Genomic DNA, 12,500 nt, shown 5'->3' on the forward strand with positions numbered 1-12,500 from the left:
GATAGAGTTAGAGAGAGTTAGATAGAGTTAGAGAGAGTTAGAGAGTTAGAGAGAGTTAGAGAGAGTTAGAGAGTTAGAGAGTTAGAGAGTTAGAGAGTTAGAGAGAGAGAGAGAGAGAGAGAGAGAGAGAGAGAGAGAGAGAGAGAGAGAGAGAGAGAGAGAGAGAGAGAGAGAGAGAGAGAGAGAGAGCATAACCAGCAGCCGGGCATTGTTCCATGCATTCTGCAATGCACTCAAACCTTGTGGTGTAGTAGATAATAGAAAAATCGTGCAAATTATGATACAAGCATCAAATTTGGAATCTTTGTTCTGCAGGGCTTTCTGATCAAATCTGCCCAATTGGCCATTTGAAAATGCAAATTTTGAAAAATTTGAAAAAAAAACAAACAAAAAAAAAAAAACTTCAAAAAAATTTGAAGTCACAGCTGGCTGAAATTCTTGAAGCACAAGTGAACATGCCAGACAGAGAACCAAGGGGAGATGCAGTCATCATTGATTGCTCAGCACTTATCAATGCCCTACCTCCACGCACTTCCAAGATATTTGATGACAATGCTAAAGAAGACATCATCCCAAAGGTGGAATGCTATGGTGCCAGGTACGAGAGGGTGGACGTAGTGTTTGATGTGTACAAGAAGTCAAGTCTGAAGTCCGAGGCAAGGTCTAAAAGGGAGCAAGGAATCTAATCAGAAGAAGAGTGACAGGAACCAGTAAGACCCCAAGTAAATGGAGAAGCTTTCTTCGAGATGACAGCAACAAGACTGAGCTGTTTCACTTCCTTGCGGAAAAGATGTGTGAAGCACGGACGACAAGCACAGTCATCGTCACAAAAGGAGAAGATGCCATGAGCAACACAAGGAAGTCACTGAATGCTGTGTCTCCATGTTGTCATGAAGAAGCTGACACTGGAATATTTGTACACACCAGGGATGCAACGACGGATGGTAGCAAGTCCATTATCATTAAGGCTAATGACACGGACGTACTAGTCATAGCAATATCTGTACTGCCATCCTTACAGGAACTAGGTCTTGAGAACATGTGGATTGCCTTTGGCCAAGGAGCCAAGGCACGATGGATTCCAGTCCATGAAGTAGTTTCTGCAATCGGGCCTGAGAAAGCTAGAGGGATCCCATACTTCCATCCGTTCACTGGATGTGACGTCGTGTCTGCCTTCCGTGGTGAAGGGAAGAAAACTGCATGGCAGACTTGGAACGTCTTTGATGACGTTTCGAAAAAACATTCACCAATCTCAGCCAGCATCCAACATTGATTCGTGATCTTGACTTTTTTGAAGTTTTTTTTTTTTTAATATTTCAAAATTTGGATTTTCAAATGGCCAATCAGGCAGATTTGATTAGAATCCCCTGGAGAACAAATGTGCCAAATTTGATGCTTGTATCATCATTTGCACGATTCCTCTCAAAAATTGCTGTTATCTGCCCCACTATTGTATAAAAGAATGCACGAGCAATACATAAAGCACTCCAGAAAGGCAATGTCCACACAAAGAAATTCATGACTGGCTCTTATTCTCATCACTCCTCTCTCATGCTTTACCATGAATATGCTCCTTCCAAAAGCATTCGTGAAAGGCCCTACGCCGACAAACGACTTGTAATTACCTCCGAAACCCAAGGTGGGTGGAGACGATGTTTTCACCGCGTCTGTGTTTGTCTGTTTGTTAATTGCATAAATTAAAGATTTTTCAAGTACAGGAAACCCCCCAAAGAGCTCGGTTCCTGGAAAATGCCACGATCGTGGAAACCAAGGGCCAATGGGAAGAGGAGGGTTCGGTTCCTGGACTTCGAGAAAATAGAGGAAGATCGATGGTAGCCATAAATAAACACGCAACTTTTTAATTCATTACAACACAGCGAGGGTGGGTGATGGTAAACATATTACGTACTCACACTGTACTCTGTCGTGAACAGAAAATACAAGATTTAGCTGTGGATGATGCTGTTAGATGGGGGAAGGTGAGCTGGGAAACGTGAGCATGATAGGGGCAAGCGGGGAAGGCGATTCAACGAATGGAAAAGCAGCATTAGCTTTATAAAGGTGCCTGCAGTATTGCCATAACCCACAACGGAGAAGGGTTACACGATCCTTAAATCACCTTGAACTACGATCTTTCCTGCTTGGGGACCGTTATAAATCCCTTCACCTCAATTTGTTTCATGAGCTGTGCATGAGAATGTGTTTGAGAACAAGGGTTTGAATCCGGGAGTCGGAAGTTAAGTGTTTTGATAATAAGGTTTAAATACGGAGTTGCAAAATGAACGTTTGCGAATTGGGTTTGAAGGATAATGAAGGGTTGGGAACGAGAATTGAAGGATAATTAAGGTTTACAAAAGAGGAAGAGTACAATGGGGAAGGTTTTACCTGCAATCATTGATTCTGTAATGGTGGCCCGTACAGATGCCGCATTTTCTCCTCGAGCGAACCTATGTAACAACTCGATATTTTCACCCAACATCACAACTTTTCTCTGCCTTTTGGTACAACTAACTTTGTCCATCACTTCACATTTGGGCTCAATAAAAACGATAAGCGAGAAACTCCATGGGAGGTAATCGTTCAACAGAATGTCCCATTGCCTACATATACTGACCTGGGATGTAAATCTTCCCTGCTTCGAGAGCATTCAAGGTATGACATGACATCGTCTTCCAGAATAATCTCGTCTCGTCGGTGATAAAAACCAGTTCCATAATAAATTCCTTCATCTCGATTTGTTTCATGAGCTCCGCATGAGAATGTGTGTTTGAAAACAGTGGTTTGAATCCAAGAACGGGGGTCATCTGTGTGCCATGTTTGAAGAAGACGTGTAAATGCATGTCTAAGAAATAGTTGAGGACGTGTTCGACACCGTTTTTTTTATTTTTACAACTAAAATGGCCGCCGGTTGGCCATCTTTTATCGCATGGTGAAACAAAATGATGCGCATATGTATACCATCATGTGTTGTCTTTGTGCCAAGTACGAATAAAATCGGGATCCATACATGTCCAAGATATGGTTGCGGATGTATGCACACACGCACATGAAAATTGAGACTAAATCTATAAGCCCCCCATTTCGGATGAAGTCCAATGGGGGCTAAAAAAAAAAAAAAACCTGGTATCGAACACGTCCTCAACCATTTCTCAGACATGCATTTACCAAACTTGGCAAACATCTATCTATAATTCCAGCAATGTGTGTGTCTCTGTGTGTGTCTCTGTGTGTCTCTGTGTGTCTCTGTGTGTCTCTGTGTGTCTCTGTGTGTCTCTGTGTGTCTCTGTGTGTCTCTGTGTGTCTCTGTGTGTCTCTGTGTGTCTCTGTGTGCGCCTGTGTGCGCCTGTGTGCGCCTGTGTGCGCCTGTGCGCGCCTGTGCGCGCCTGTGCGCGCCTGTGCGCGCCTGTGCCTGTGTCTGTGCCTGTGTCTGTGCCTGTGTGTGTCTGTGTGTGTCTGTGTGTGTCTGTGTGTGTCTGTGTGTGTCTGTGTGTGTCTGTGTGTGTCTGTGTGTGTCTGTGTGTGTCTGTGTGTGTCTGTGTGTGTCTGTGTGTGTCTGTGTGTGTCTGTCTGTGACAGCTGTTTCTCGACAACCACTGGTCCGATCTAATTGAAACTTGCCAGGTATATTGCTGGGGACCTGAGGATGTGCCTTTTCAAGGTTTTATATTAATCGGACAAGTGCTTCCCAAGTTATGGCCATTTATTTACCAAACCAATGACAAGACACGTTGCGTAGCCGTGGCCGATGGGGAAGGGAAGCTCAGCCGCGTTCCCCATTATGGGTTACAACGTACGGGCTTCCGGAGAGTGATGACTTCGTGTATTCTCATAATTTCTCGATTTCTTATGCGCATTTATAGATAAACAATGCCGCAAGTTATGATCGTTTTCATACGAGACGGTGCATAAATTTCGGTAACAGAGTGCTGGTATGCTCCGAACCAGGAAGTAATTTTTTTCTCTCTCTTCTCTTCTCTTTTTGTTTTTCCTTGCGATGACATTGCGAAAAGGCAAAATACGTTGGCGCTAATTGAATAATTGGCCATTAAAACCTAAATTGCGAATCATCGAAACTGTGATATGCGAACTTTCACGCCACGCACGTACGGGCACGCGAGAGCGAAGAAATGGCCTGTTTGGTTGTTGTTTGTTGCTAGCGGTTGGAATATTTATTTAATGTTTTTTAAATTTATTCATTTTTTTTTTTACGGGCACGTACTAGTATAATGAATGATGGTTGACATAAGCACGTCACTGTTTTTTCGAGATCAGATCAAGATGGCCAACTGGAGGTCATTTTAGTTGTAAAAAAAATGACAAGCATTTCCCAATGTTGTTCAAACCCGGCACACAGATAAGGAATGATCGCTTACATAAGCACATCATTTTCTTCCGACATCAGATCCAAGATGGTCGACTGGCGGCCATTTTAGCGGTAAAATAAAAACGGTGTTGAACACGTCCTCAACCATTTCTCTGGCATGCATTCACCAATGTTGTTCAGACTTGGCACTCAAATAATGAATGATGGCTTGCATAAGCACGTCATCTTTTTTTTTTTTTTTAGATCAGATCCAAGATGGCCGACTGGTGGCCATTTTGTTCCTTAAATGTGTCCTCAACCAGTTCTCCGAGAGCATGGCCACATTTTGTTCAAAATTGGCACAAACCGTACATGATGGTATACACATGCATTCTACTTTAATTTGCGATCTGATCAAAGATGGCCAACTGGTAGACCGGTGGCCATTTTAGTTGCATATAAATATGGGCTCGCCTTTTAACTCATTTCAGAAAAATTACGAAAACGGGGGCTAGGATATTTTATGTCTTTTCTACTTGTTCTGTCTGTCTGTTTGTTTGTATGTCAATAGGTCACAATTTCAAACCGATCTTCACCATATGGTAGAGTTGGCCATAATCAAGAAGTCTATTGATTTTGAGGTCAAAATGTTAAAACGTCAACATTGGCGAAAGCTCAACTGTCAATTTTTTTTTTTTCATCATATTGATTTCAAATTTGAAGAGCATTTGCACATCAAATCAGTCAATTCAACGACCAATTATTTTGAGATCATCATTAGTCAAAAGGTCAATAAGCCAAAGGTTAACAACTTCACTGAAATTCCTAAAATCCTCAAGTTTTAACTGATTGACTTGAAATTTGAAGAGGATTTGCATACGAGGTCACTGAATTCAACCAACCATTATTTTTATGGTCAAATTTATTTTAGGGATTTTGAAAGCATCGTATTGTAAATGTAAATCTGTATGTAAATCACCTATAAGTCACAATTTAAAATTGATCTTCACAAAATGGTAGAATTGGTCAGAAGAAAGAAGTCTACTAATTATGAAGTCAAAAGGCTCAAGACCAAAGGTCAACATAGGCCAAAAGGTCAACATAGGTCATTTTTCTGAAATTGTAAATTTTTATGTGATCGACTTGAAATCTGAAGAGGATTTGCATAACAGGACACTGAATTCAACCACCAATTCTTTTTAAGGTCAAATATTCTTTTGGGATTCCACAAGTATTGTGCTCTGCATGACATCTTTGTTACTTGGCAAAATAAAATATTTTTTGCATTATAAATTCAGGCAGTAACACAACAAAATGTGAAAAAGTCAAGGGGTGTGAATACTTTTTGAAGGCACTGCATGCGGTACTTGCCTGTGGAGATTAATCCCCTCAACAACCAATCTTCTTCTTCTTCTTTCGTATGCAATACATGGCTGGAGGAAATATTATTTGCTGGAAATGTTGCTGTGCCATTGATGCAGTAAGAATGCAGTAAACTGTATATGAGAGCAGGAATTTGGAATTGGACCAGGGTGTCGGCAAAAGCATGCCTACATCGTGGGATATTAAACATTCAACAAGAGCGCAAGTGAGCACAATATACGCCCGAAAAAGTCTCTGTGAGAGACACACACACACACACACACACACACACACACACACACACACACACACACACACACACACACACACACACACACACACACACACACACACAATTATATATTCAAACACGTACATTTATGAAGAACAAGAGGGTATATACAGAATTGTGCTACTACATGGAAAACAGCATCCTGGTTGCCATGGCAACCACTTTAGATGACGAACGTATGTCGTGACACACCGTCTCCACAGTCTGTACCTATGTACCAAATATGAAACGTGAAAGTTGAAAACTTTGGGAGTTAGAGTGTGGACAGGAACGGACGGACGGACGGGCAGACAGACAGACGGACGGACGGACGGACGACCGCTATCACATAATACGCCCCGATACATATATATCGGGCGTATAAAAACTAATGCTGATGTGTGGAACGCCCAGTTTAACATCCATCCGAGGGATGGCAAACACCTTGATGCCTTGCCCCGTTTGCAAAACATCAGGATGACAGTTTATATCTGGACCGAGATTCATATCAAACCTCGGCAAGACAGCTAAGGGATTAGTGCACATACATGTAGAGGATATACTGCCAACCCTCTACACAACTCAAAGTGAAGGTAAAGTAAGTACCAGGTGCCTCAATTTCTATTCTTACCACCAATGATCGCCGAAACCACATGCAAAACCCTTTGCACACGTTTTCCAGCTGATGGCGACACCTCAACAACAGATGTGCACATTCAACTCCACATGCAGCAGAATATAAAAGTGCTTCAACCATGAATCATGTTAACTGCAAGTTCCAAAAATGCTTCAACCATTTAATAATTAAAATTGCAAATAAAATAAATAATCTGAGCATGAGATTGAAATCAACACATCAAACTACAATACTCAAGCACCTTTTATACAACTGGGATTAATCTGGAAAATAATGAAAAATTAGCACATGGTCATTTGGTAGTGTGTGTTTTGGGGGGGGGGGGCATGGGGTTATATTCTTATTCTTATTCTTATTACTGTAGTACAAAGGGTCTGAAAAGATGGTGCCGAGGTGGTACACTTAGCTTTGAGGAATCTCTCCTCGGTTTGATTCCCGACTAGCTGATGAAATGTCGATTTGGTGTAGGCAAAGGGAATTGTATCACAAACTGGATCTTCCCTCAGATAAGATACGAAGCTGCTGGTGAACCCTCAGTGGCAAATCCAGGGGGGTTTCCTGGTTGCCCGGAACCCCACCGCCTCCCAACAAAAAATATTTACCATGACAGTGACAAACCCAGGGGTTCCCTGGTCACCCAGAACTCCTTCTCCCATGAAAGTGTGCCACAAAAAAGGCCAGAAGCCTCAGAAAAAACTATCAATACAGTACCTAATAAACAATAAACCACTAACAGCTCACAGTAACAAAAAACAAGATTTCAGTGTATGCTCAGTCTGTTAAGCAATGCATGTTAAAGACAGCCATGGCATGTCTTTAAACAAAAGAGCTGGCTGTCAGATCTTTAATTCACACACAGGAATCGGGGTCATAGGACTTAGATTTTCTGTTATTTGAAAAACACCCTTCCCAATTCCTGGATTTGCCCCTGACCCTCATACCAAAATATGTGGTGTAGTGGTTAGAGCTTTCTCTCCGAGTTTGAGAGGCCGGCGGTTTGAACCTCGATGGAGTTGGAGCTTCCTCTCCAAGTTTGAAATGGTTAGAGCTTCCTCTCCGAGTTTGAGAGGCCGGCGGGTTGAACCTCGACCGAATCATACCAAAGAATAAAAAGAGGGGAAATGTCCCTGTTGTCACCTGGGAGAAGCAGGGAACCACTGAATATCTAAATTAGCCGATGGTTTGAACAAACTCGTGAAAGCACCATACAGAGATGATTCCTACCAAGTTACTTCTAAATCGGGTGAATACTTTTTGAGAAGAAGTCAAAAGGAGCGATCCCAGAAATGTTAATGACCTTTGATCTTTAAATTGACCTATGTAATATGCAATTATTCTTTTTATAGGATTTGCAAGGAATCAGGAGGCCTTCAACAAGTTCTACAAAGGTTGGTGAAAATAGGACTATAAGTTTTAGCATCACAGGTGATGAAGGTTGTGGTCAACTTTCATCAAAATCATGTTTGTAGTTTCAGTGAAGAAAGCAAATGCCTACTTAGAGGTGGGGGGGGGGGTCAAACATGGATCCTGCCACTCCCACAGTAAACCCTCTCAGACCCTGATTTTTTTTAATGCCATGAACAAATTTGGAACATCACGAACGATTGAGGTTGTGGTCAAGTTTCATCAAAATCGTGTTTGTCATTTCAGAGAAGATCCGAGTGTTTATATACTGACTGACTGACTGACCGACCGACACTGCGTGATGCCAATACCTCACCTGAACTATGTTCTTGGTGAGCGAACAAGCTCAAATGAGCTAAGATCCTCGTCATCTTAATGATGACGTCATAAAAAACGAATATGACGTCATTGTGATGTATCAGGTTTGCGATAAATTATCTGTGCTAATGCCCGGCTTGATTCCCGCAAACAGAATTCAAACAGCTTGCCTAGTTTCGGAGATAATGGTATAGGCGATTTACATTAGCGGCGATATTATGACGTCAACTATTTTCCAGGAAAAATTTCCAAAATAGGAGATGGTTACTGCCTGCGCGTGGGCTTTCTGCATATACCTGGCAAGTTTCATGAAGATCCGATGAAAACTCAGGGTTGTGAAACAAAAAATGTCAAAAAATAGGAATGACGTCATAAAAATTGATATGACGTCATAGTGATGTACCATATGTGCGGTAATTCATCTCTGCTAATGCCCTGTTCGATTCCCGCAAACAGAATTCAAAAAGCAAACAGACGTCATATCAATTTTTATGACGTCATTCCTATTTTTTGACATTTTTTGTTTCACAACCCTGAGTTTTCATCAGATCTTCATGAAACTTGCCATGTATATGCAGAAAGCCCACGCACAGGCAGTAACCATCTCCGATTTTGGAAATTCTTCCTCGAAAAAAGTTGACGTCATAATATCGCCACTAATGGAAATCGCCTATACCATTATCTCCGAAACTAGGCAAGCTGTTTGAATTCTGTTTGCGGGAATCAAGCCGGGCATCAGCACAGATAATTTATCGCAAACCAGATACATCACAATGACGTCATATTTGTTTTTATAATGTCATCATTAAGAGGACGAGGATCTTAGCTCATTTGAGCTTGTTTATGGACCCAATGGCTGCCACCTGTGTCAAAGCTCCTTGTAAGGGAACTCCTATTACTCGTATAATTATCAGCTTTCATTTGCTGGTTAAGGTTAAATATCACATGGCGTCTTTTGATGAATGGTAGAAGAGTTGTTGCCGGAAAGCTGGCCAAATTCAAACAAACTCCAGTCGAAAATATTACATGTCCAGCCATTTTGTGAAAGATGGGTCAACCTTGTAAGCTCTGAGCTGCCAATCCCAAACTGTGGGATGAGTGGACAGAACGAGGTGACACAGGACACTGGAGACATAGCGAGATGACAGGATACCACGCACGCACACATGCACGCACGACCGACTGCGGTAAAGCATAAAATAGCAGAATGAGGTTTTGTGGGGTTTTTTTTGAGGAACTGGCTGGCTAGCCTTTATCTTGGAGATTTTCACATATTTTACATCTGAATAGCCAATAGTTGGCTACTGCAGCAAAATCTGTTTGAGGTGGTTGCAATTATCTTGGCAAGGTCTCAAATTTACGGGTTTGGACTTTATGCATGCTTCTTCACAAGTGGGGGGGGGAGGTGTGAGGGGAGGAGGAGGAGGCGGAGATTGGGACCATACTCTGTGCAGAACATTGGTGCTGCTTAAGCAGTCTCCAAGCGAGATAAAAGTTGTATGTACTGTATCCTTGCTTGAAGCTCGGCATTTAAAAAAAGGGTTGGAACAGATGGAGTCGAGGACTTACGATGAGAATCTGGATCAGAGATAAGAGGAAAAGAAACTGGTGGGTACCTGGATAAAGCGTCGTCATTGTGTGGCTGCAGTTCAACAACATGCAAGAACGGTCAAAGTATTGTGGCTGTAGCAAAAGTTGCCAACAATTTTCATGAATTATAAATCAATTAACTTAATCTGAGCTTAGCCTTATAATGGTACGATTATTATACTGCCCAAAATATAGGACCCTGGAAATATCTAGGGCATTCAACACAGTCTGGCATTCTGGTTGTCGAGAACGCTGTTAACAGCATAAATTCATACCTGGCTTTCTGACTTCCGACATTCGTGCAGTCAACGCGATGCTCATCAATGGATCCTCTCCTCACCTATTCTCTCCCAGTGGAGGTTAGAGTTTCCCAAGGCAGTCTTTGGGACAGTCTTGTTCCTCATCTATATAAATGACTTCTGATGCTCTGGGAACCATCTTTTCTTTTTTGCAAACAACACTGCATTAGGTCACACAGTACATTCCCACTGACTGGCAGAAAGCAACTGCATCACTCTTTGTTGGAATGGAATTTATTAGATGTCAGTCTGACAAATATAACATGTGTCACTCATGGAAAATTTCATAATCTCACCCTGTTGCTCCAGAAGGGTCATCAAAGGGACCAACATACATATTGCCATGGTCAGCAACTGAAAAAGATTCAGGTGCTTGAACCTCTGGGCCTCACAAAGAAACTCTCCTTTGATGACCGTATAGCAAAGCTGGCCTCCAAAGCCAGTGGCAGACTTGGTGTCTACCGTCTTCCCAACTTATTCCTTGAAATATTAGAAATACTCAGACTATGAGTATACGAGGTCCATCGAAAAAGTAACGGGACTGACTTCACAGAAATTTTATTCCAAAAAATATATTGAAATCACAGCTTGTCCCCTTCAAAATAGTTTCCCTCCAGTCTCACACACTTGTCCATCCTCTTCTTCCATGCTTCGATGCACCCCCAGAAGGCTTCTTCTGGAATCCTCTGGATCTCCGTCATCACGGCCCTTTTGATGGCCTCTACATCAGGAAATCGGGTCCCCTTGAGCTTGGGGAAAAGGAAAAAATCACAAGGGGCCAAGTCTGGCAAATACAGGGGTTGCTCCAGAGTTTGCACGTTGCTCTCCGCCAGAAACTGTCGGATGCTCAGGGCATTGTGAGCAGGGGCGTTGTAATGGGGGAGTGCCCAGGTGTTGTTCTCTGACAGATCTCTTCTCTTGTCCCGGACTGATCTCATGAGGCACCGGAGGATCGCCTTGTACACGTATTGATTCACTGTTTGACCCTGTGGTAGAAACTCAAAGTGGATGATGTCCTTGATGTCAAAATACGTGATGAGCATCACCTTGACCTTCGACTTCAACATCCTTGCTTTCTTTGGTCTTGGTGATGCCGGACTCTTTCACTGACGACTCTGCCGTTTGGTCTCGGGATCGTATTCGAATATCCATGATTCATCACTCGTAATAACTCTCCCGAGCAGGTCAGGATCGTCCTCGAGGGGCTCAATAATGTCTTGACAGACAGTGACTCTATGATGTTTCTCGTCCTCGGACAACAGCTTGGGGACCATCTTTACGCACACCTTGTGCTTTTCAAGATTTTCAGTGATAATGCTCCAGACAGTGTCCTTGTTGATGGAAAGTTCCTCAGCAATCATCCGTACCATGAGTCGACGATCTGCGTGCACCATCTGCTTCACACGCTTGATGTTGTCCGCCGTTCTGCTCGTTGAAGGTATTCCAGACCGTGGATCATCTTCAACCTCCTCCCGTCCCTCTTTGAATCTCTTGTGCCATTCAAATGCACGTGCACGTGACATCGTTTCTTCCCCGTTGACTTGCTGCAGCATTTCGAAGGATTCGGAAGGTGTTTTGCCAAGCTTGGCAAGAAACTTTAGATTGGCTCTCTGCTCACGACTCATAGCGCGATAACTCAGACTAGACAACATGTAAAGCAGGACCTGTAAAAAAAAAAAATCACACAATGAGTGCAGTCAACCATCCCCAATCACATATATTGTTGGAATGTTGTGAAAGACTGACACAACGCGTTCATTCAAGTTGTGTAAATGGAGCACACAGCAGGCTCAGTCCCGTTACTTTTTAGACGGACCTCATACATACATACATACATACATACATACATACATACATACATGGCTTTTGTCCCCAGCTTAATGGAGTGCTGCCCTCTACTATGGGCTGGTGCTAGAGCATCACATCTACTGTCTCTCCTACAATGTGCACACTAGAAGCTCCCAAGATTATCAGTCACTCTCGCAATAAGACTGAAGCACAGACATGTTGCTCTCATAATGCAGTGGTCGCAGGCTGTTTTTTGTTTTATTTTTAAACCGTTTCTCCACTGGTCTAGCTCCCTTTCTCTCAACTCTCCAACCTTCCACAGTTCCTCAAGAGCATCCGGGTCATAACTTTCTTTTCTTTTTTTGAACCATTTGAGTTTTTGTCCTCAAATTTTCAAGAAAGCTTTATTATCAGAACATGGAGAAGACAAATTAATAATTTGGTCAAAAGGTTAAAGTCACATAAAATCATAAATTTTCATCCAATTAACCTGAAATTTAAAGAATTCTCATATTGGGTCACTGAAGT

At 42.4% G+C, this 12,500-nt stretch overlaps 1 protein-coding gene across 1 annotated transcript in view; it reads right to left on the reverse strand.

The window, feature by feature from the left end:
• Positions 1-12,500, reverse strand: part of LOC147028896 (FYVE and coiled-coil domain-containing protein 1-like) — a 299,989-nt gene that overhangs the window by 144,530 nt on the left and 142,959 nt on the right. The window lies entirely within an intron of this gene.

The sequence above is a fragment of the Eptatretus burgeri genome, chromosome 4, assembly GCF_056783735.1.
Source record: "Eptatretus burgeri isolate ZD-2024b chromosome 4, Ebu_testis_v1, whole genome shotgun sequence".
Lineage (NCBI taxonomy): Eukaryota > Metazoa > Chordata > Myxini > Myxiniformes > Myxinidae > Eptatretus > Eptatretus burgeri.